The sequence below is a fragment of the Pleurodeles waltl genome, chromosome 3_1 (genome assembly GCF_031143425.1).
Source record: "Pleurodeles waltl isolate 20211129_DDA chromosome 3_1, aPleWal1.hap1.20221129, whole genome shotgun sequence".
NCBI classification, from domain to species: Eukaryota; Metazoa; Chordata; class Amphibia; order Caudata; family Salamandridae; genus Pleurodeles; species Pleurodeles waltl.
In genome coordinates, this window is record NC_090440.1 from 1,153,506,274 (window position 1) to 1,153,527,506 (window position 21,233).

General features: G+C 40.9%; 1 long non-coding RNA gene across 1 annotated transcript; it reads right to left on the minus strand.

The window, feature by feature from the left end:
- Positions 1 to 1,032: 1,032 nt before the first annotated feature.
- LOC138283325 (uncharacterized) lies at positions 1,033 to 19,287 on the minus strand. The gene is made up of 3 exons (XR_011201189.1): positions 19,083 to 19,287; positions 10,234 to 10,342; positions 1,033 to 1,301 (listed from the first exon to the last, which is right to left on the minus strand). It is a non-coding gene; the product is annotated as an uncharacterized lncRNA (long non-coding RNA).
- Positions 19,288 to 21,233: the final 1,946 nt, after the last annotated feature.

The window sequence follows — 21,233 nt, forward strand, 5'->3', positions numbered from 1 at the left end:
TTCCATAAATATGGTGCCCAGCTGGTGGACAGAAATGGTGCAAGCGGTGCTAAACCTTTTGTTGCAAAATTGCGTTAGTGCAGTTATGCACCAAAAAGTATAAACTAGGGCCTTAGTTGCTGTGGTTTAGTGTGATATATAATTGTTACTGCTCACTTCCTCTTATTAGTGTGTACATGTATGCTCTGTGGTCGTAGTTCATATTCATGGGGTCCACGGGGGCTTAAATAATTAATTAATATTAACAGGTTAATAAAGTGCGTGAAATAAATAAACAAAATGAAAAATAGAAACATGTTTATATTTTCTGTACAAGTAAAAGATTTTGAAATTGGAGGCTAAAAATGAATATTAGAATCCTTGGATTGATTCATGAGAGCAGTGCAATTGCATAAAACATAACCCGGTATGAGCAATGGGTGGTCTTAATTGAATTTAGAAAATTTCCAGCCTTCCATTAAAATGTTATTTTAATTTTGTTTATACTTGTTTGTGAATTTAAAAAAAACATAATTATTTGTGCATTTGTTTGACAAATGCTAGTTTTTTCATTTTTGTGTATTGTTTTGCGGTTCAAATTATCAACATTGTTTAGGCCGAAGTCCCCAGATTCCAGTAATGAGTCTGTGGGGGTCCCAGGATTACAATAATTATTCAAGTGGGGGTCCACAGATACTATTAATGGTTGAGTGGGAGTCCACAGAAGTCAAAATGATAAGAACGACTGCTCTGTGGCACAGGTGTTGCTCCGTGGTCTCTGTGAAATTGTGCTGCTGAAAATGAGTGAAAATGGCAATGTACGCAAAAATAAATCAGGGATATTATTAAACATAAAAAAGGACTTTTATGCATATAAAACTATAAAATGCAGATGTGTAAGTGGTGTATATTCTCTTTGTTGATGTTCATGCAGCAAGATTAGGGATGTGCTAGGTCGCAAAATCCTAATATTTGCAAATCTGTACATTTTTCCTGCTTGGTCTTCTTAAAAAGAGAAACAGTTTGATCTGCTCTTCACACTGCTGCAAAGGACCATACACAGTATCGGGTGGAGTGGGGTAGTTGGCAGTCCTCGTCTGTGCATTGAGCTCTTTTCCCACTTGTAGAAATGTTTTAGGTCTTGACTATTCCCCTGCCCCGGCATAGAGTTCCAAACCTGCTGGTGCAACTCGTCCCCTTGCCCACTTTTCATCTTCTGCACCGTCCTCTGCTCTCCACCACTTCTTACAAGATGGCCGTGCTGCAAGCTTTGCTGATCTCAGACAATCTCCTGATCGAGGATGCCATGCATACAGCGCGCCCTGGAGCAGGAAAGAGCCAATACATTTTACAACACCATAGTGCAAAACAAGTGAAGGTGCAACATTTTGGCAGACATCACAAAGACTGCAATTTCCTTATTTCGTTTGTCTGCGTGGGTGTAATAAAAATGAAACATAACCACCCCAAGTTGAGAACCCTACCGCTTTTCTTTGTTATGCTTTTTTTTAAATATGACAATTTGCTCTTCTCCCTCTGTTCCGGATGAGTGAGGATCATAAATTTATCAAATAATCCACACCTTTTAGATACCCAAAAGGGGATCTTCGTAATGGATATTAGATACAAGGTGCAATTCTCAATGAACAATACATTTCATATTCTTTCTGATGTCAATACTGAGAGTTGTAGTTATAGTTTTAAAGTTTTATTTTATCTTAAGTTATAAAAAAATGTTATTAGTCAATTAAAGATTACAGAACATTGCATAAAACCTATCCCGCAATTTATCCAAATTCAAGTATTCTAAATCAGTAAAAGTAAAACTTTTACTCATTGAATATCAGAAAAAGCAGATTTAAGAAGCAGTCTAGTCTAAAAAGCTAAGTACTAAAAAAAATACTGTAACACTATTCTGATAGAGAATAGTCTAGGCAGAAAGAAAATCTGTCTATGTCAAGAGCTCAGAGAAAGAGTCTGAGTCTGACACCAAGTCTCAAAATTGTAGCAGTAAGATGCTGCTGTTACTGTTGCTGTATGCCAAGCTATTGTTTGCTGCTCTTTCTCTGTGAAAAAGAGGCACATGTTGTTACATTTCTTAATCTTAGATATTAGACATCCAATCAAATAATCTGAAATTAGAATAACAAGATCAGTGTCCGCTGGGGTGGGAATTTTCAACAAAGAAAGTTATACTATAAAAAACATTTTATTACAATTCTACAAAAGTTAAAATAGTCAAGCATTTTCCCACACTTTTTGGCCTCTGAAAGAAAGGGACATTTGTGTAAATGTTTTGCAGCAATGAATTTACGTCATGGTTTTATCACACATTTCCACACTAAAGCCTATTCACAAAGAAGCAAGTTTCAGATTAGTTTAGCAAGGTTTGGAATTCCAAAGCAGGTCAGGCAGCAGAGGAGAATAAAATAATATTATTTTCTTTGTTAGTTTAGGAGGTATGTGTCATGCATAGGCCATGAAACAGTTACAATAGAAACATTTTAATGGATTAAAGTTTATTAGAATTTGTCAGCATTAGCAAATCAAGCAGGCCAAGAAAGTACAGGTCATCTAAAGTTTAGAAAGGAAAATGTATGTTTAAATTTGGCTTTTGGTTAGACCTAGTTTTCACTCCTTGATGTTATTAATTAAATTAATCTGACTTTCTACTAAAATCAACTTTAAAATGCTCTTCCAAATGCCCAATAATATTTTTGGGCCACTCCACTTTTCACATGTTGTCCTATATTTTGCTACATTTCCTTCTTTGTATGATTCATGCACTCTTCTGCACTACCCATGGTTCTGGCTGAAAATCTTCAACCCCAAATTGCCCTCAATGCTCTTCCTTTTGTCTGAGTGCTGTTTTCATTTCTTAGCACTTGCTATCTGATCTTTGTATTTCAGCTGCACTTCTAAAGCCTGTGTTATGACAGTACCCTCAGTGAGCATACTGCATACTCACTGGCACCAGTGCGCCATCTAAAGGACATTCAGGCCGTTGGGCCAAATGTTTTTTGGTTCCTCTGTCCAAGAGAACATTGAGTTTCTAGTACCTGTTTTTAGATTTTAAGCTCATTCATGCACCTATGTTGCCTAATTATATTGAATTAATATGTTAAACTTTCAGAACTGGGGATATGCAAAAACAACTGAAAGTTCAAGCTCCATGTGTCTTCCACCTAGACAGTACCAAAATAAAAACAGCAACCATTGAGAAAGCCTTTTGCTTTTGAATATAGATCTGTTTTGTCTTGCAACTTTTTTATATGGAATTCTGTGTCTCACCAGACTGCTTATTCCATTGTAGAAAGAGTGATTCAATTCAAGTGGCGGTTTAGTGGACTAGTGCATAATATAAACATAACAGTCCTATAGCCCTTGGAAATCTAGCTTTATTTGGTGGATACTCAAAATCCCAAGTTAACCCCCATTCACAAATGGCATTCTCACTGTAACAATGAACAATCAAAGCACTGCTTCTAGGACTTTCACTATTCCATTTTGTGAAATAGGTTAATTTGCTCCTAAATTTTCTTCCCCGCCCTTGCCCCTTCTATCCCCTTTCTATATTTACACTTCCCTGGGTAGGAAGTGACCTCCAACGTGTTGAGTAAAAGAAAACAGAGTGGTGAGAATAAAGCACAAGAGTAGAAACATAGCAAGTACAGTGAGGGAGGTCCTGTAGAGAAAAGAAATCGAGAAAGAGATGAGTGCGGGAGTGACATAAGTAAAGAGAGAAATGTGATGAAGCAAGAAAGAAAGATACAGAAAGCTAGAAAGAGGAAGTGATTGGTAAAGAAAGAGGTAGAAAGATAGGCAAAGTTTTTGAATGAGGCGCAGAAAGCTATAGATAAGGAAAATTAACTGGAGTGAGGGGGTGCTGTAGAGTGACAGAGGTATGGTAAAGAGAGGTAGAAAGAGATAGAGGTAGAGAGGCAGAGAAGTGAGTTGAAGAAGTATAGACAGATGCAAGTTAGAGAGAATCGTAGGATTGATGGAGAAGCAAAATAAAGGGGTATAGAAAGGTAGGTCAGGTCAAGAGATTAGTGAAGAAGAGAGTAAAGTTGTGAGAAATGGTTGAATGGTAGAAGTCAAGAAGAGGTGAAATAGATGGACACAGAGGGATAGAAGAGAAAGAGAGAGATTATTATGGAGGTAGAGAAATTAGGTAGGACAAGTGCTGTGAAGAAGATACGGAGAACGATGAGAGAGGAAAGAAAAACAGAGGTAGAAAGAAGTAAGGTAATGAGAGAGACGAGGTGGTAGAAACAGACATAGAAAGGGAACTAAGGGTGGTGGAGGGATGAGATAGCAAACAAATGGTGAGGTAAACTGAGAAGTTAGCTAGTGAGAGAACAAGTGAGGTGGGACAGAGAGAGGTAAAGTAGTGAGCGTGGATGTGAGGTTGAGAGAGAAATAAGGTAGAGGTGAGAAAGACAGCGATGAGATGGAGAGAGTGCTGAGAGGGGCAAAAGTTACTTTAAGAGAGACGTGAAGCAGATTGAGAAGAGACACAAAGAAGTGAAATGGAAACAGTAGTGTGGTGGAGAAGTAGGTCTGAGGTAGAGAGACATTTGAGGGAGAGCTATGGAGGTAAACACAGTGAGGGAGAAGTAGAGAGGTGAGCTGTGTGAGAGAGAGAGGGAGGTGTGGTGAGGTAAAGATGTTGGGTTGAGAGATTTGAGATAAAGGAATGTGGATACACTGAGATGTACAGATAAGTAGAAAGAGAGGGCCAAAGGTAGAGGAGGGAGATAAAACAGCTGAGGTGCAGTAAGGAGAGAGAAAGAGAAAAAACATTCTACAATCCAAATATTTTCCTAAAAGTATGAGGGTAGAGTTTGGGTATGGACAACTGTCAAACAAAAATAGAATCTGATTTTTATACATTGTGGTCACATTACTGGGGCCGCCTATAAGATGAGGACCATCATAAATTACCCACTTTATCTATGCCCTACAGTGGCTCTGACTGGCAATATACATGCATGTTCATCTGCTGAATGTGCGTTCTTCAACAAGACCCTTTAAAACACTCACTGACACACATTTGTGTTTGGATATTAGTCACCCAGGTAACCAAAGACCCTCCAAACATACTTCATTAACTATCCATCTCAATTTCCTCCTTTTCTCTGTTCCATGGTGTTAACTGAGATAAGCCTTAAGGGAAAAGGGGGGTACAAATAAAATGTGGCAAAGGTGCTGGAGGCCATTTTTTCAGCACTCTGGCTGAAATGAAAGAAAAAATGTTTTCTTACACTACAGAGTGATATAGATAATTTAGGAGGTCATGTGCCCATGTCTACACCTTTTCCCCCCTCTTTAATTTGTTTCCAATCCCCTACTTCCTCATGTCAAAAAGGAATCGAAAGACCACATACTTATTCATATTAATGCCATGCTCCTGTTTCAAGTCAGAACAATTTCCTGCATTGACATGTTGTTGTGCAGCTGGCCGTTATCCCTAGGATGTCTGAAAAGGGACTATCAAACGAATTCCACTACAATAACCTCTTCTCATGGTACCAGGGCCTATTGTCAATCCACGGAACTTCTCAGAGCCAGGGAATTTTTGCATCTGAACTTTCCCGCAACTGGGTGCATCTTCTTCAGGGTTCTTCTAGATCCTCTCCTTTAGGCACTTTACCAAAAGAGCATGCCAATTATTGTAGCTATGGTGAATATTGATAATGCACCAAGGATAGAATGTGACTGTTGTAAATCCCAACTCTGGCTACCGTTGCCAGAATGTACCTTCTAAAAACAAATCTAAATCTCAACCTACTCTAATTCTATGAGTCTTTCGAGGGGAAACCCTAAAAATGTACTGTTAGAGCCCATAAGTAGTGCCAGCATCACATTCTCTACTGGTTGTCTAGGTCACCTCCATGATTCTTTAAATAAGCAGTCACTGCCCTTGATGAAGCAGACCTTAACGCCTTGCTTCACACCCTTGTTCTGTTTGATAGGAAATACTCATACCCCATGCTTCAAAGCACATGAAATCTATGCTCAATCACCAGGATACTGAGACTACTTACTTACTTATTTACACATGTTTTTGTGGATAAAACTAACAGCCTTCTCTTTGGGGGCAAGTTCATGAAGTCGTTCTCCAAAATGTCCCTCATTTTACTACACTAGCTTCATTCTTTGTCCTTTTCTCCACAATCAAGGTGGCTACCCCCTCATGTTCCATCCAGTGCTGCTCTTTCCAAGGGTTTCCAGAACATGGCATTCCCCTAACGCTCTCATAGAATCTCTTCAGATACCTAGGCCATTATTTATAATTTTTTTGCGCCACATTTGCATCACTTGTTGATGCAAAATTGGAGCAAATTTACAAAATAAAATGTAATTTGTAAATTTGTGCCTCTTTTGTGTAACAGAAATGACGCAAATGTGGTGCAAAAACATATAAATATGGGCCCTGGGTCCTACAGGCTCTACCACTCTACGGTGTAGATTTTCATGAGCAGCCCCTCCTGACTTGCTAGCAGTAATAAGTCATTTTCCCCATACAAAAGCTTTCTTGCTAGACCAAGAACTAGAGGTAATAATCACAAAAGGAGTCATCATTTCACTTCATTTTAGTGTCTAGACAAATCATATTTTATTTTTCTTTAGATACTGATTAGAAAGAGGGAGAACGTGATAATTTGTTTTCGTTAATTTTCACAAATTTATGTAAAATACATGTCCCTTGTGCCTTGAGTAAGTTTTCTCCGCGAGACTGTACCTCCTGAAGAAATGTCATGCAAGACACCGCCAAGAGACTAGTTTGAGGAGCAAGTGTCTTATTCAAGTAGAAATTATATTTTCAACTCATACTAGTCACTTGTGAGCAAAATCGTGAAATTTCGCATTATGTAAAAAGGTGAAGATTTGCTCTTTTCAAGTAAATTCAAATTGGAAATTATCTAAGATTTTGCAAACATTACAAACATTTGCACATGGCTAATATCGATTGAAGAGCCAGTAGATACGCTGTACGCATTATTGCCTTAAATCATATTTGTACACTTTATGAAACTGGAAAAGTGGCCTCTTGAAAAACTGTCCTGCCAATATGTTTCTGCCACAGAATATTTTAGTAAAAAGTTGATTTGCACAGGTTCAGGTCAACAAAGAAAGTGAAAAAACCCAAGGCTTAACTTACTAGTTTTCTGCTACAAATCAGTAAAGCCTTCTTTGAGGAATTTTACTCCATAGTTTCTTTTTTCGTTTTATTCCTATAGTTGCCTATAGAGACATTTTCACACCATTTTATGAAGACTATGCCAATCAAATCTCAACTTTTTACAGACAGCTATTTCTAAATGTATGCTACTGCGAAATTATCTCTTTGTTGGTTTTTGAAATATTAAATTGTTAGTCTTTTAGGATTTATAAAACAAGTGAATGGTCAGAAGCTATGGTATTGTTAATGTTGCATGCTAAGCAGAGACAGTTATCAAAGAAACTTAAAGTCAAGGTCACCGTCCCATAACTCCCTGGTCATATCAGCTTCACAGGAGCATACCATAATGATTTCTTAAAAATACAATTCTCTCCCCTTTGAGTAACACTGACTGAGGCTGAAGGCCTACTTTTAACTTTTTGGTTGGCTGCTTGACTCCAGTAAAAAGGACATCAAAACAGCTGCCCAACTGAATTTACTAAAAATGTAGGTAACTATAATAACCAATAGCAACAAAAAAGTTTGGAAAACATTTTATTTGGCAAAAGTGTCGGGCAAATAGATATCTGAGGGACTTTAATCTGTCAAACTATTTGGCTACATATATTAAATATATGCAAAATGTCCAAAATCAGCAATAAAATTTAATTTCTTTTGGATAACAATTTCAGAACCACTGCAGTGAGCACTTTGAAACAGTAAACAGTAGGCTTAAGGAAAATGATCACCACATGATTCTTTAAAATGTTCACCCTAAAGGCTATCAGCACACCAATATTGACAAGAGAGGGCTTAACTATAAAGGGTCTAAGTGTGCTCAAAGAATTCATTTTAGTTGGTGGTCGTATGAAAACTTCACTTAAAATGGTTTATACATGCTGATTCACCATGCTGATATTACAGGTTTAAATTAAACATGCTTGATCTTGAGTCTATGGACATGGGAACACTTTTTTTCAAATGAGAGTATTGCCTGCCATCCTTAGTGGTTTACAAGGTGAAGATTGCATGGTGGGCACAGAATGGACAGTGCTGGTCCTTCTTGCTACATCTTGCTGATCAGAAAATGAACTAGGATCTGATTGAGAGTTTGGCGGAGGGGGTTAATCCTTCACAAACGTGATGGATATCCTGTCTACTGTATTATGATCCCTTTATGGCCTATGGGGATTGCAATATGGTGGAAGGGATATCCGTCATGTTTGTGACTCAGTAACCAGTCAAGCCCATAGTCGAAAGCACCCTTGAGGTCTAGTGAGCGCCTACAAAAGGTTCTCACTCCTGCCCCTTCCCAGTATCCATTGAGAAAAGCAAAGTTAGCCTTCAAAACAGTATCGGAGTGTAGTCTTTTGATCCTCTTGTTTACCACAACTACCAGTTCATCTCAAGGAGGCTCTAACATCATCTCACAGAAAGCGAAGTCGCAAACACAAATATTGCTCTGAATGCAAGGGTAAAGCGCTGCACTAGAGATGGTTCAATTGTGTTATTCCCAGCTCAGTCCTGCTGTAGAGTCTTCAGGTTCAATGCCTGTAGCATTGTATGTTCAGTAGATTAGCTGAATCTTTAAGAAGCTTTATGTGGCCTTTTGCACATTAATGTTAATAAAAATGTGTAGCAAAAAAAATCTAATTCAAGGATTTCAATGCAAATCATGCAAACCTGGTCATTTGTGTAAGTAACAGTGCCAAGGTCTAGATATTAGAAATATTTTACGTTAATTCAAAGACGTTAGTTTCATACATTGGCCTGTACACGATAGCGCCTGGTGAGAAATACCATTCTTACAAATGCACATGCTGTAGGGGTCGGCTCGCAAGTACTGTGTACCAACATTTTAAACTGAAGGACAAAGAGGCTGGCTCTAAGCCCCTATAAGTATATTATTGTTACAATTTTAGTAAAAGTAAAGTAGTGGCTCATGCCAGACCTAAAAATAAAGTACTTAAGAGCAAAGCATTAGTCCTGGCCTGTAATAAGCAGCACTGGTGTTTCAAGTACCCCACTCGTTTGTTGGAAGCTTTTACTATTAAATAAAAAAGCTCACAAGAAAAGCAACACTAGCTTTACACCTTTTATCGAGTCCAAAAAATGAGTAGACAGAAAAGAACTTATCGGTGACAGTAGTTTGAATTTCCTAAACTGCGATGTGACCGGGCACAATTTCCAAGTCCCCTCACTTCCAGGAGATAATCTGATTTATAGTGAACCAATGAAGCGAACATGCCCAGAGTGCAGTTATGAGAGGACAGGCTTTGGCAGGCTGGTTCAGCAGGGCTGGCTGAAGCTAGAGGCCTGCTCCGGTAATCTTTCATCATCAGCGAGGTGACAATCAGCAGCATTTGTGTGCCTTCAATTTCGCTTTGGACAGTAACAATCACCTCGGCCCTGATTTATGTGGCGCTGGACTGCTGGGCTGGCTGCTGTCGCACGCGGAACAGATCTGCAGGTCTGTGGTAGAGAATTCTCCTTCTGTTTGGAGGGGTGAAGCAGAAAGGGCAGAATATGAGGTGTGCAATGAAAAGAAACAGTGGCGGCTGGTGACATTTTGAAGTGGTGGGGCACAAATTACTGTCTTGAATGACCTGTGGTGAGTGAGATCAATTCTTACAATTCTGGATCTCTAAACAAAAGGCATTGCAAAATGAGCAGTAACCCAATCAACTACCTTAACAAAAACAAGGAGGCTCAATTATTTAAAAAAATCTGAAATTAACAAGCTGTGGATATTTCTACCTGGCAGATGAAGAAAATGGCAAGACCCTGTCATCCATCAACAAATAAGAACGGTGGACAGCAAAAAATCAAGTGTAAATGTTTTTATGTAACATAAAATAGATTCTCAGATACAAACTGTAGTTCAAAACTCCAGATGTCTAAAGGAGAGTTCTTGAGTATTACATTGAACGCAGAAACCCTCATTTCAACTTTTTTAGGAGCTCAATGAAGTTATTGTGGAAATAAATATCACTCCAAGTTTGTGAATTGTGTTTTGCCACTTCACGTTTACCCTGTGGTGATGTAATCATATCAAATCATTAACATTTATAAAGCGCGCTACTCACCCGTGCGGGTCTCAAGGCGCTAGGGGGAAGGGGTTACTGCTGCTCGAAGCGCCAGGTCTTGAGAAGTCTCTGGAATGCGGAGTGGTCCTGGGTGGTCCTATGTACAAACCTGGATGGATTAAATGTTAAATGAGGTCTCCTTGCCACAGACATGGACGCAACTGTACTTACTGCAGGTCACAATTGATGCTTCAGTACAGATGGCTAAACAGTACATGATTTCAAAGTGACCTAAATTATTGTTTCTTGCACAGCAGCTCAACACCTTAGCCTTTTCATAATTTTTAACATTTATCTAGTTAAGATTCGTAAAAGGCTTCATGCACTTTCAGTCATCTTCTGCACTGGTACTCACCCAAGATTCCTGCAGTGCCCACTCAGCGCTACTCTCACCCGGACATGCTGATGAGCTGCCCCTTCTCAGAATCCCAGGCCACATGCTATTCCACTGCACACCATTCAGTGCAGTTGAGTTTGCTTTGTGTTGGCCCGGCCCCGCCAAACCCAGCATTGCTCTTTAAAGAGTATAAGACTTTGTTAAAGTGAATGAGAGCAACATTGGAATTGGCTTGAACAGGGCATCTCAGCACACCATCGGAGCTCAGAGACCTGCTGTCTCAGTCCCCCAGGCTCTCTGCTGTGGCCAGATCAGAGGTCTCTAAGTGCGCATGTCAGTTTGAGCTTGTTCCAACCCAACATGTGCACTTTAATTCACAGTAGCCCTGTTCTCTATAGTCATTACAAGAGGAGGACCATGCCTCCTTTACTACACAACTATAAGTGAGGCTCTCTCTCATAAGATTTTATAAATGTTTTGAGTGGACACATGAGAATTAAAAACTTAAGAAACAAAACAGTGTAACTATCAGTCATTGTGTTCTAGCTCCTTGATGGATGGGCAATGCTGGTTTGCCCCTATGGATGAATCACTGCTGTAAAAAAGGGGAGGGCAAGGAAGATATCAAGACACTTCCAGCCAGACATCTGTTACCCTTTTTACTAAGGGTGGGTGATAAATTCCGCTCAGCTGGTGGAGTTGGCATAATTTTGACCACTCTGCATTGTGGTTGTAATGCAGAGTTCTGGCTAAATTTAGCCAATAGCTGTGTAGTGAAGTTATTTCTCCCATGCAGCTCGCCAACAGTAAGTTGGTGACTAAGAATTGACATTCTGGTGTGCAATTTGTGGGCACTAGGAGGGCACCCAGAGATATATTTTTAACAAGGGTGGTCACTTTTTGATGTGAGAAAGCTTCCTCTCGAGTACGCAATCTACTCGAGCTGCAGCAAAACCAACTTGATCAGCAGTGCCATCTGGAGTGCCGGGTGGTGTCATTCAGGCTGATTTTCAGCACGAAATGAGATCCCAGCAATATCAGCGTGAGCAGCGCACAATGTTGATTTCTGCCCTCTCACTTGCTGTGGAATTCCGCAGAGTGAAATTCCATGAGTTCTGAACACCCCTAATCAAGAAATAGTGGTACAATAACATACGGCAGAAGTGTGGTAAAACTTTATGACAGAAAATGTGCCTGGAAGGGAAAATGCATTGTACAGAGGCAATTAACAAGGAAAGCCGAAGAGGGTCAGTACATTAGGGAGAGGCAAAGCAAATGACAGGCAGTAGGTGATAGAATAGAAACAAAGAACAGGTGAGTGCTAGCAGCATGGAACAAGCAACATTTGGCAGATGACCAGCTGGGGTGACAGCACATGACAAAGCGCAAGTGAGAGAAGCCTATAGGAAGCAGGTGAAAATGAAAACAGGCAGCAATGTGAGCAGGTGACCGAGAGCAGTTGCCAGAGAGAGAGAGACTTAAAAGAAACAATAGGAGAAAGATTACCGACAACAGAATTGGTGACTAGGAAACTGGGAGAGAGTGTGAAAGAAAGAAGGAGAGAGCGAGAGAGAGACAATGAAATCCGGCAGCAGAAATTACAGGCCCCAGGGAGCAGGAGACCAGTAGGTAAAAGACGGAACAGACGACAGATAGAGCTAACAAAGCACGAGAATCCATAAAACATAACAAGAAACGACAGCGAGAATAGAAGACAGAAGCTGACAAAATTACTGAAAACAAATATTAAAGTTATGATGTAGGAAGACAGAAGACAGCGTAATATTGTTAAAGAATTTAAATATGGTGTAATTTATGGCTGATGGAGATCGGTCTGGCAAGATCAGAATACAAAGTTGTGAAAGCTGCTTTTTAAGGTCACTTTAGCTTACAGATGATTCGAAGTAATTTGAACTTTGATGTGGAGGCAGCTTGTATTCAAACATATTAATGGATAGCGGTTGTTAGGTGAAAAGATTTTGGCAGCATTTAGTTAGGCAAGTTGGGCCTTTGACAAGTGTCTGTATGTGTAATTATTATTTCACAATGAACTTACATCCGCATATTGGGACAGGGCTTCATGAATGAAGGCAGGAGATGATTAAGGTTGTGTGCATAGCCTGGAGGCTGGGTGAATGTGGGAAGTAGGTCTTAATCATCAAGCGTTGTTTGCTTCTACTTTAAGAGATGTCTCTTAAAATCGTTTTTGTACCTCAGGCCCAATGGAAAGGCCTGGAGTGTGGGGAGGTACTGTTATATATTGTGGGCACATGTATGGAGAAGGTTTGCTTCTTTTTTTTTTTTTTGTTCTTCTTCATCTTCAGCCTAGAATGCAATAACATCTTGTGATGTGTGGACTCCTTGAAGATGTTCACTTCTGCTAGCGTGATTCTGCTTGCATATATGATGAACAAAATATCTTGTAGGTACTATAATAAAAATGGAATTTCGATCAGGGAGCAGTTACACGAAATAAATGTGGATGTAGAGTTCCAACCTCTGTGTCATCTCTGATTATGTCAGGTTTTTGCTAGTCTGTATGTCCGAACCACCCTCCTTTGTGGAGCATAGCTGAGATGTCCTGGCTACTGCTTAAATTGATATTTTAGATTTATGAGCATAATTAGGTGGTGTTAGTGTTACCATTTATACATATTGTCTTATAATACAATCTGTATCAATTTCCCTAAGGGCTGTAAGTTTAGCTTTAAATCCCTTTTGATGCCACTGCCCAGTGCTTTACCTAGGCAGGTACTGTCCAGTACTGAGTACCTGCACTTCTTTAATTTGAAGGGGAGAGTACCTAAGCTTCTCAGCACAGGTTCAATACATTTAGTGTGAGAGTGCTGGCACTTCTCATGAGCAAACAGGTATTCTTAATACTTTGCAAGGTATTCTAAGGTATATTTCCTTTTAAAGCACTGCCACTGCCTGAAGTTCAAATGTTATCTATTAGTCAGAGTATTGTGTTATCCACTGCCAGTGAAGCCCTTGCCATGGACTGTGGCCCTTGAATAGGTTGACTAGATTTTGAATAACAAGGACAGGGACATTTCACAAATTTAGAAGTAGGTCCGCGATTTCACATAGCCTGAGGGTGGACAGCATGTTTTAAAAGGCACTGTTTACTTTCATAGAAAACATAGACAATGAGGCACTAAATTAAATGCAACTTTTTAATCACATTTAAAAATAATTGGGCTATTGGTTGAGGGGGACGGAGGCAACCATAGTCCTTGTGAGGTGGAACCACAAAATTCACAAAATTAAACCTGTGCTTAACCCTTGGGTAGCTTGGCACAGAAGCAATCAGGATTAACCTGGCCACTGGAATTATGTGTCAGGGCAGCACCAAATTATGCATCAGCTTTGGCTAAATTATGCATCAAGGAAAGACAAATTATACAGTATGATGGGGCACATTTTTGTTACTATTGCTTTATTATTTCATTATTTTTTACACATAGAAATCCTGTCTGGGAAAAGAGCTCATCTCATTAGCACCACTTTAACAACCAAATACAGAAAAGGAAATTACAAGATGACCAATTAACCTTTGCAGAGGCCTTCTCCTGCCCCCAAACCCATGTTGCCATGTTTTTGTAACTTTTGATCTGTTTGAGCTCCTACCCCAAATTTCTTTTGTTAAAATCTTCAGATTATGCAGCAGATGGTGGATTATGTGGTAAATGCAGCAAATCCATAAATATGCAAAAGAGCAGCAGCCACAGAACTGCGTAATGTGTAAAGTATATTTGCAGCACACAAACAGTAATGCATTGAAAACACAACAAAAGAAAAACCCCACATTAATTTAGAAACATGGGAGTAAATTTAAATAAATAAAATGACCGCTGAAGAACAATAATTCAATCTGTAGAACCGGAGATATTCAGTTTTTTAAAATGTTTAGTGAAAATAGCTCATAAAAGCACACACCCATCTGATCACACTCGCCAGTGGTTCCCAACCTGTGGTCCAGGGACCCTCAGGGGTCCACAAAACCTCATCAGGGTGTCCGTAACTTCTTAGAAAACTGAATAATATTAGCAAATTAATGAAGTATTTGTAAATAGGGTGGCAAAATGTACAATTGAAAATGTTTTAACATACTGTAAAAGTAAAGGAATTTGAACTTGGCTGCTAAAATTTAAATTGGTATCCTCCGATTGATTTATTGGAGAAGTGCAGTGCATCATATAGGATATAGTATGGACAATGTGTGTCTTAAACTGAATTTAGAAAAACTTCAACCTTCCATTTAAAATGTTCATTTTTTTGTTTATATTTGTTTGCAAATGAAATTAAAACTGTGTTATCATTTATGTATGTGTTTGATGGAATGCTTGTTTCTGTATGTTTTGTGGTTCAAATCATCTTCAATGTTTAGCCCGGGGTCCCCGGCTTACAGTGATGACTCAGTGGGGGATCCCCAGATTCCAAAAATGATTCAGTGTGTGTCCCGGGTAACAATAATGGTAAAGTGAGGGTCCACACAAGTCAAAAGTTTGAGAACCACTGCACTAGACAGGGGGGGAAGTCAAAAGTTAAGGCAGAATGTGGTAGAACCATGTGGGTCGAATAAAGGGACCAGATTAGTCGAGCTGAAAAATTACTTTCAAAGCCTGGCACTAAGAGAAAACTTCACAGTGGGGAAGGCCATGAGAAGGAGGCTCGGCATCATGGACAGTCATGGCTGGGCTTCACTGGCAGTCATGGCTGTAACACAAAGAGACGGTCAAGCGATGCAGATGGTCAATGCTGTAGCTTCACATTGGTGGTTGTCACAGATTGTTGTTGCTGTGGCACGAAGTGTGGGCCTTGCGTTGCCAGTTGTCACTGGAAGTCACTGTTGACGCGCAGTGCAGGTCTCGCATGGAGATTTGCATTAGCAGCATGGATGGGCTCATTTGGGGTTGCAAGGAGCCTAAACTTCAAGATTTTCACCTTTTCTTCAGGAAGGTTAAACTCTGATGGTAAACAAGGGTCCAGGATCTGGGAGAATTGTTAAGCCTTTGAAATTTTACACAATGCATGATTTTATGCTTCGCTGTTTGCAAAGGTTCTCGGTTTACATTCTCCTAAGCAAAGTTTTTTTCAGGAATGCGAGATAGTTTTCATTGTATAGAAATTAAAATATTAATCTTATTTAACCAAAATAAGCAGAAAAATGTGGGAAATATGCCTAGAAGCTTCCTCTGCATAATTAATTTCTGCAAGTGTTTTTTGTCCTATGGCAAAAGTTCACAGATTTGTATTATTAAAGGTCACCATATAGACGTATTTCTCATTTACAGTGGTATTACAGTAGTAAAGAACATTAACTTATATAAAAAGTATATATTATGAGAACCTTTGTGTAGATGTTAAAATGAAGATAGGTGCTCAATACAATTTCACGAATTTCCCACTTTTTACATGGAAGGGAAAACCGAACGACCTGACCATCCTTTAGGAAGTTGCCAAGTTTTCCATGGATCATCGTGGAGGTTAAAAACACTTTGAAAATGTACACAACTTCAATAAGGCAGCGATATGACCTTTAATTAAAAGACAAAGGAGGTCCTTCTTGTTGAAAGGCCTTCTACTTTGTAATAACCTGGACTCGGCCTTATAGCCCAGGGAAAACGCAGACTGCCAAGAGAGCAATGAAAGCACTTAATTGTGCAAAAATACATAGAATGCGATGCTCAGTACTCAGAAAAAGCTGGAGGTGCCTTGACCTGCGCTGGTACCTGAACCAAGGTATATCTGAATGTTGGGGTGGATTCTAAGAGTGCCTTCACTTGGCGCTATAAGCTTGGAGGTGCTATATGAAACAAATATAAAAATATTAGTGCCAAGAGCTGTATAGATTAAAAAGTAATGAAGAGAATGAAAAACCAGAAAAAGCATAAAGGTGCAAAACTACAGAGGGATAGAGAAATACAGACAATAGATACAGACAGTGGGAAGGAAGAAAGGAAGGAAATGTACTGAGGTAGAGAAAGAGAGGTACAGAGTGAGGCGAAGACACAGAGAGGACACACACTGACAGAGTGTGAGAGAAAGAAGCAGCCTGGCGAAGGCAGGCGAACAGGAGCTGCAGACACCGAGAGCCAGAGGGGGGAGGCGGGGGTGGAGCGAAGCAGAGACACGCAGACGAGACGGATAAGCAAGTCCAGAAGTTGTTATCCGCCTCATTCTGCGGCTGATAAATAATCTGCAAGACAGAAAACAGCCTCCATATCTCTTCCTCGGACCGTCAATGGCTCATTACTGCCATTAGCGTTCCATTAACTCCGAGCAGACAGACTCACTGCAGGTAATTCCAATGTAATGGGGGGGAAATAAATAACGGCGCGTGCGCTGCGCTCGGTGGCACCTGAAGGCACTAGGTACCCCCAGCAGCCGCTGTCTGGATGGAGGCCAGAGCCCACCTTTCATTGCAGTGACTGCGATGAGGCAGATCGGCGGTGCTTGATGGGAAATGTTCTCACCACAGCAAAGGAGAGAGCTTGAGGAAAGATCTCCAGAGGAGGGATGGCTTAAAAAGAAGGCGCGGTTTCTGCCTGTTTTCTGACTTCGTAAAGCCGGGAGAGATGGGACAGTGTCAGGCGCTTGTCAAGAGACTTTGATGTATGACTCTGCCCCGTTTCTGCCAACCACTCAGAGGCAAGAGTCTGTATGTGAATTTGGGGTCCGGTTTACTTTTTTTCTGGCCACAGTTTGTGAATAATCTTTTCATATGTACACAGAGGTACCGTCACAAAACAAGGAGTTGGTATGTGTCGCAGTTCCACCTACCTAATTATTAATATTACAATTGTGACTCTCTCCAATTAGTCAAAATCGCAAGAGAGGTGGCCTGCAGTCATCAATGGACTGCGCCGTCTCTGACTTATTTTAAATATAGTAAACATTTTTTTTTAAACGCAGCATGCACGATTTTCTTAAAGGAAACATGGATTTTTTAACGCTTCAATGAGTGCTGTCAGTGGTCCCCTGAACCATAAACTTACTCCACGTAAAACCTTTACCCCAATAGGTTTTGTATGTAAGAAACACCTATTTTGCATTTTTTTCTGAAATTCAGGTAGTTACTGGAAGTGTGCCCGTACCTATAGTAAAAAGACACAGAATATATGTTGCCAATGCTGAACAGCATTGTCAGAAAAACACAAAACATATCCGTCCGCAGAGTGAACGCTTATGCACGTGCGTGCCTCACCACACATGCACACACACATATCACAACGCATCGACCCATAATTACTTTTTTAATGTACCGCTCCAACAGGGTGGACACCATATTTGAGCAGTAAACTTTAAAAAATTGTGCATAAGCACATTTAAAGAAAGTAGCGGAACTGTAGCAAACTGCAGGAGCAGAGATGTGAAGTGGGATGTAGCACATATTGGCAGGGGAGGGGGGGAGAGGGCAAGAAAACACATGCACTTTCTTGAAGTGCTGAAAGCAAAACCTAAAAAGAAGTTCAATTAATGTAAGCAGTGAAAGGATACAAGTCGTCCAATCGAAAGAATATTAAAGAAGCTATGCTACAGATAAGGGTCAAGAAAGTCAACCAATGTTAATCAGTAAGCTGACCCAAGGCGCACTGTAAGTGTGGGTATTGTACAGAAGAGATCTTTCAACAACAGACAGCTAAAGTTGTCTACATGCAAGCACTAAACAATGATGGGCAGTAGGAAACTGTTCTTGATAGTGTGAGGGTGACTGTGTAACACCCCTACAGCCAGCATTTGTGTGGCCTTTACTATAATGTGCAGTGCAATGTTGCAAACTCATCATCTGTGTATTTGGAAATCAGGTGTTGCTTCGTTTTTACAGGGGGTGGCCCATGTAGATGAAGGTGTGTGTTGCCTGGACCATATTAGAGAGGAACAAGATAAAGGGTTTGTGCCTCAAGTTAATACTCACTCCATCCAAATTGTTGGTTCGGGGGTATGCAAGCAGGGTCCAAGTCACTACATACAGGAATTGTTACACAGGGGGTGGTTGTAAGCTGTACCCTGTGTGCGGAGTGGGATATGCCCTTAATCAGTTCTGAAACAAGTATTGGCACAACCAATAGGTCTTGACCATAGACAAAATATTGGCTGTGGCCCTGAAAGAGCAACATGAGCGGCATTAAAACTACATGAACCCTGAGGCTGGACCCCCCAAACACACACACACACATGGGAGCGCTCACGATCTTAGAATGGTTTGGGGGTGTCAGCAGAAAAAACAGGAGTTGCTATGCTCTTCGCAGCAGGGGTGTATGTCATCTTATATTAAAAAAAATTAACGGGTAACCTCCTACCCTCAAACTATGATTTTTCAAACATAGATTTTTTGAGAGGACTAATAACCCTTCCCATGTATTTTTTTGTTTTTGTTTTTCTTTTTTGTAAGATAGATCGATAGGGATACCTTTCAAACATATTTTGTGAATAGTATTGCTTGCCAATATCTGTGACGTCCCAGTGAGAAGTTGGGCCTCCTAGTACAATTTGCATGAAAACCTACCTGTGCCCTCCTGGTGTTTCAACGTGTTTATTGTCCCGAGCACCCCGATGGCCGTTTGGCCGAGCCGCGCTTGTGGGCTGCAGAAAAGCAGCTCACGTTGAAGTTTCAAGGAATGTTTTCACTTCTGTGACTACTAAACAGCCGGAGCCCGGCCGAGGCGTAGTGAAGCTGCAGTCTTCTAAAGTAGCACGAGAGAGCCGAGGGACGCTGGGAGAGAGGAGGCCGTCAACCCGCTGAGGTGAAATGCGTTGAGACATGAAAGTCCCGAGCGCGGAGATAAGGCTGCCAGCGGTGGCATTTAAACAGACAGCAGCCGCCGCGGGGCCGATGCAGGGAGATTACCAGAAATTGAATTAGAAAAAAATATCAAGATGTGCGAAAGACGTCTGCGGGAAGCGTCCACCCAGGTGATATTTACGACTCCAGCGCTGCGGAAAATGGTAAATCGCTGCGCCGAACCAACAGGGAAAAGAAAGATTTGGGTCAAGATGCCGGGTGACTCCCACCACCTTTACCTTTTCTGACCCCGAGCGGGATACTGCTAGTGGAAATTGCAGGTGAAGTGAACAACCATGACGGCAGAAGCCGCGGTGCAGAAATGTTCAGCCCTATAGAGTCATTTCTAAATTGTTAAATTGAAGGCAGGCGGCCCCGAGCAGGATAAAGGATAAAGGAATGTTCTGCTGCGCGGCGCCACCGCGTGGCCTTTCGCAGAACACCTAGAACAATTATTCAATGCTTTTATGTATCACTTGTCGTTTGTACTTGTCCGCACCCTTCGGCACCTGGGGACCTTTATGCACGGGTTAGAAGACCAGGGGACAGCAGGCTACCTCTATTCCCTACTTTGCTTCATTCGTAAGAAATGCAAAGTTGGGTGATCTCGTGGCGAGGAACGGGGACGCAGGAGATGAGCGGAGGATGGCAGGGCCAGCGAGTCATCTCCTGCCAGCGCGCATCTCCTAGAATCAGTCTCTCGGGACATGCAGGGGTGCAAAGTGCAGGAGGCAACCGCACGACAGCCGCAGTGCATCAGCGCGCTGCTTTTGCTGGTTCTGGACAGAGGAGTGTTGTTTGTGGTTGCAGCCCCGGGCACAGTGCTTAGAATATTAACGTGACTGGGTGTTTTTCCATTCAGTTGTATGTGGAATCGGGCTTGAGTTTCTAATGGTAAAAAATGAAGAAGGGATGGAGCAGGTTAGGATGTTTGTTATACTGAATCCCGGTTGGTCCTCACATGGATTGTTCTTTAAGCGTTACCTTTAGTTTTCAAGATCTCTTTTAGGGATGGTTACTTGTCTAGCATCATGAAAGGGCAAAGGTTGACGAAAAAAAACATTTCGCTCCAGGGTCTGTTGTATCTGTGCATCATGTTGTTGCTGGGGTGTTGACATCAAGAAGATGACTGAAGAGCTACTGGCTGAAGTCTTGGCCCCTGAGAGGTCAGAGAAGAGGCACAAATACATGTTTTTGTGGAAAAGGAGTTCTTAATGATTCTTTGAGCTCTTCGTTTAGTCGTGCTAAACCTGATACCTTTTCCGGTTGGAAATATGTCAGTAGATGGAGAGTTGTTTAGGAATTGGACCACGTAGGAGAAAACCTGGGTTTTCCAAGGCTTCCAGAGGAACAATACGCTCATGGCCAAATTCCTCAGCGTGATACGCCATCAAATTTGGTTATATCACTGAATAAGAAAACTAAAGCCTAAAATCTAAGAGAGCGGCGAAACATGAGCCATTTGAATGCCTCACGTTTTCTTCAAAGACGGTATGTCCTGGAGGATGTGGAGGATGTTTTGCCTTCGTCCAATAAAAGGAGTTCTAATTTAACTACTCTAATTGGCCATACTTCAGTTAATCTCGAGAACGGCTCTCCCTCAGATAAAATTAAAAAGACAATTAAAATACTTTGAATACATCGTCTGAAGAAAACATTCTGGCTTTGAGAGAAGGACCGTTTGCGGTCTCTACTGCACAATCCCTAGCGAACCACATTGAGTGAATGGCTGATGCGATGTAGGAGGGAGAATATTGTTCAGAAATGTTAGTGCAAATAGAGCAACGCGCATCTTTTCTCCCCGATACCTCCTGTATTGCTACAAGTAATGTAGAATTAGCCTCAGTATTTTGGTGTTGCCAAAGCATCACAGGT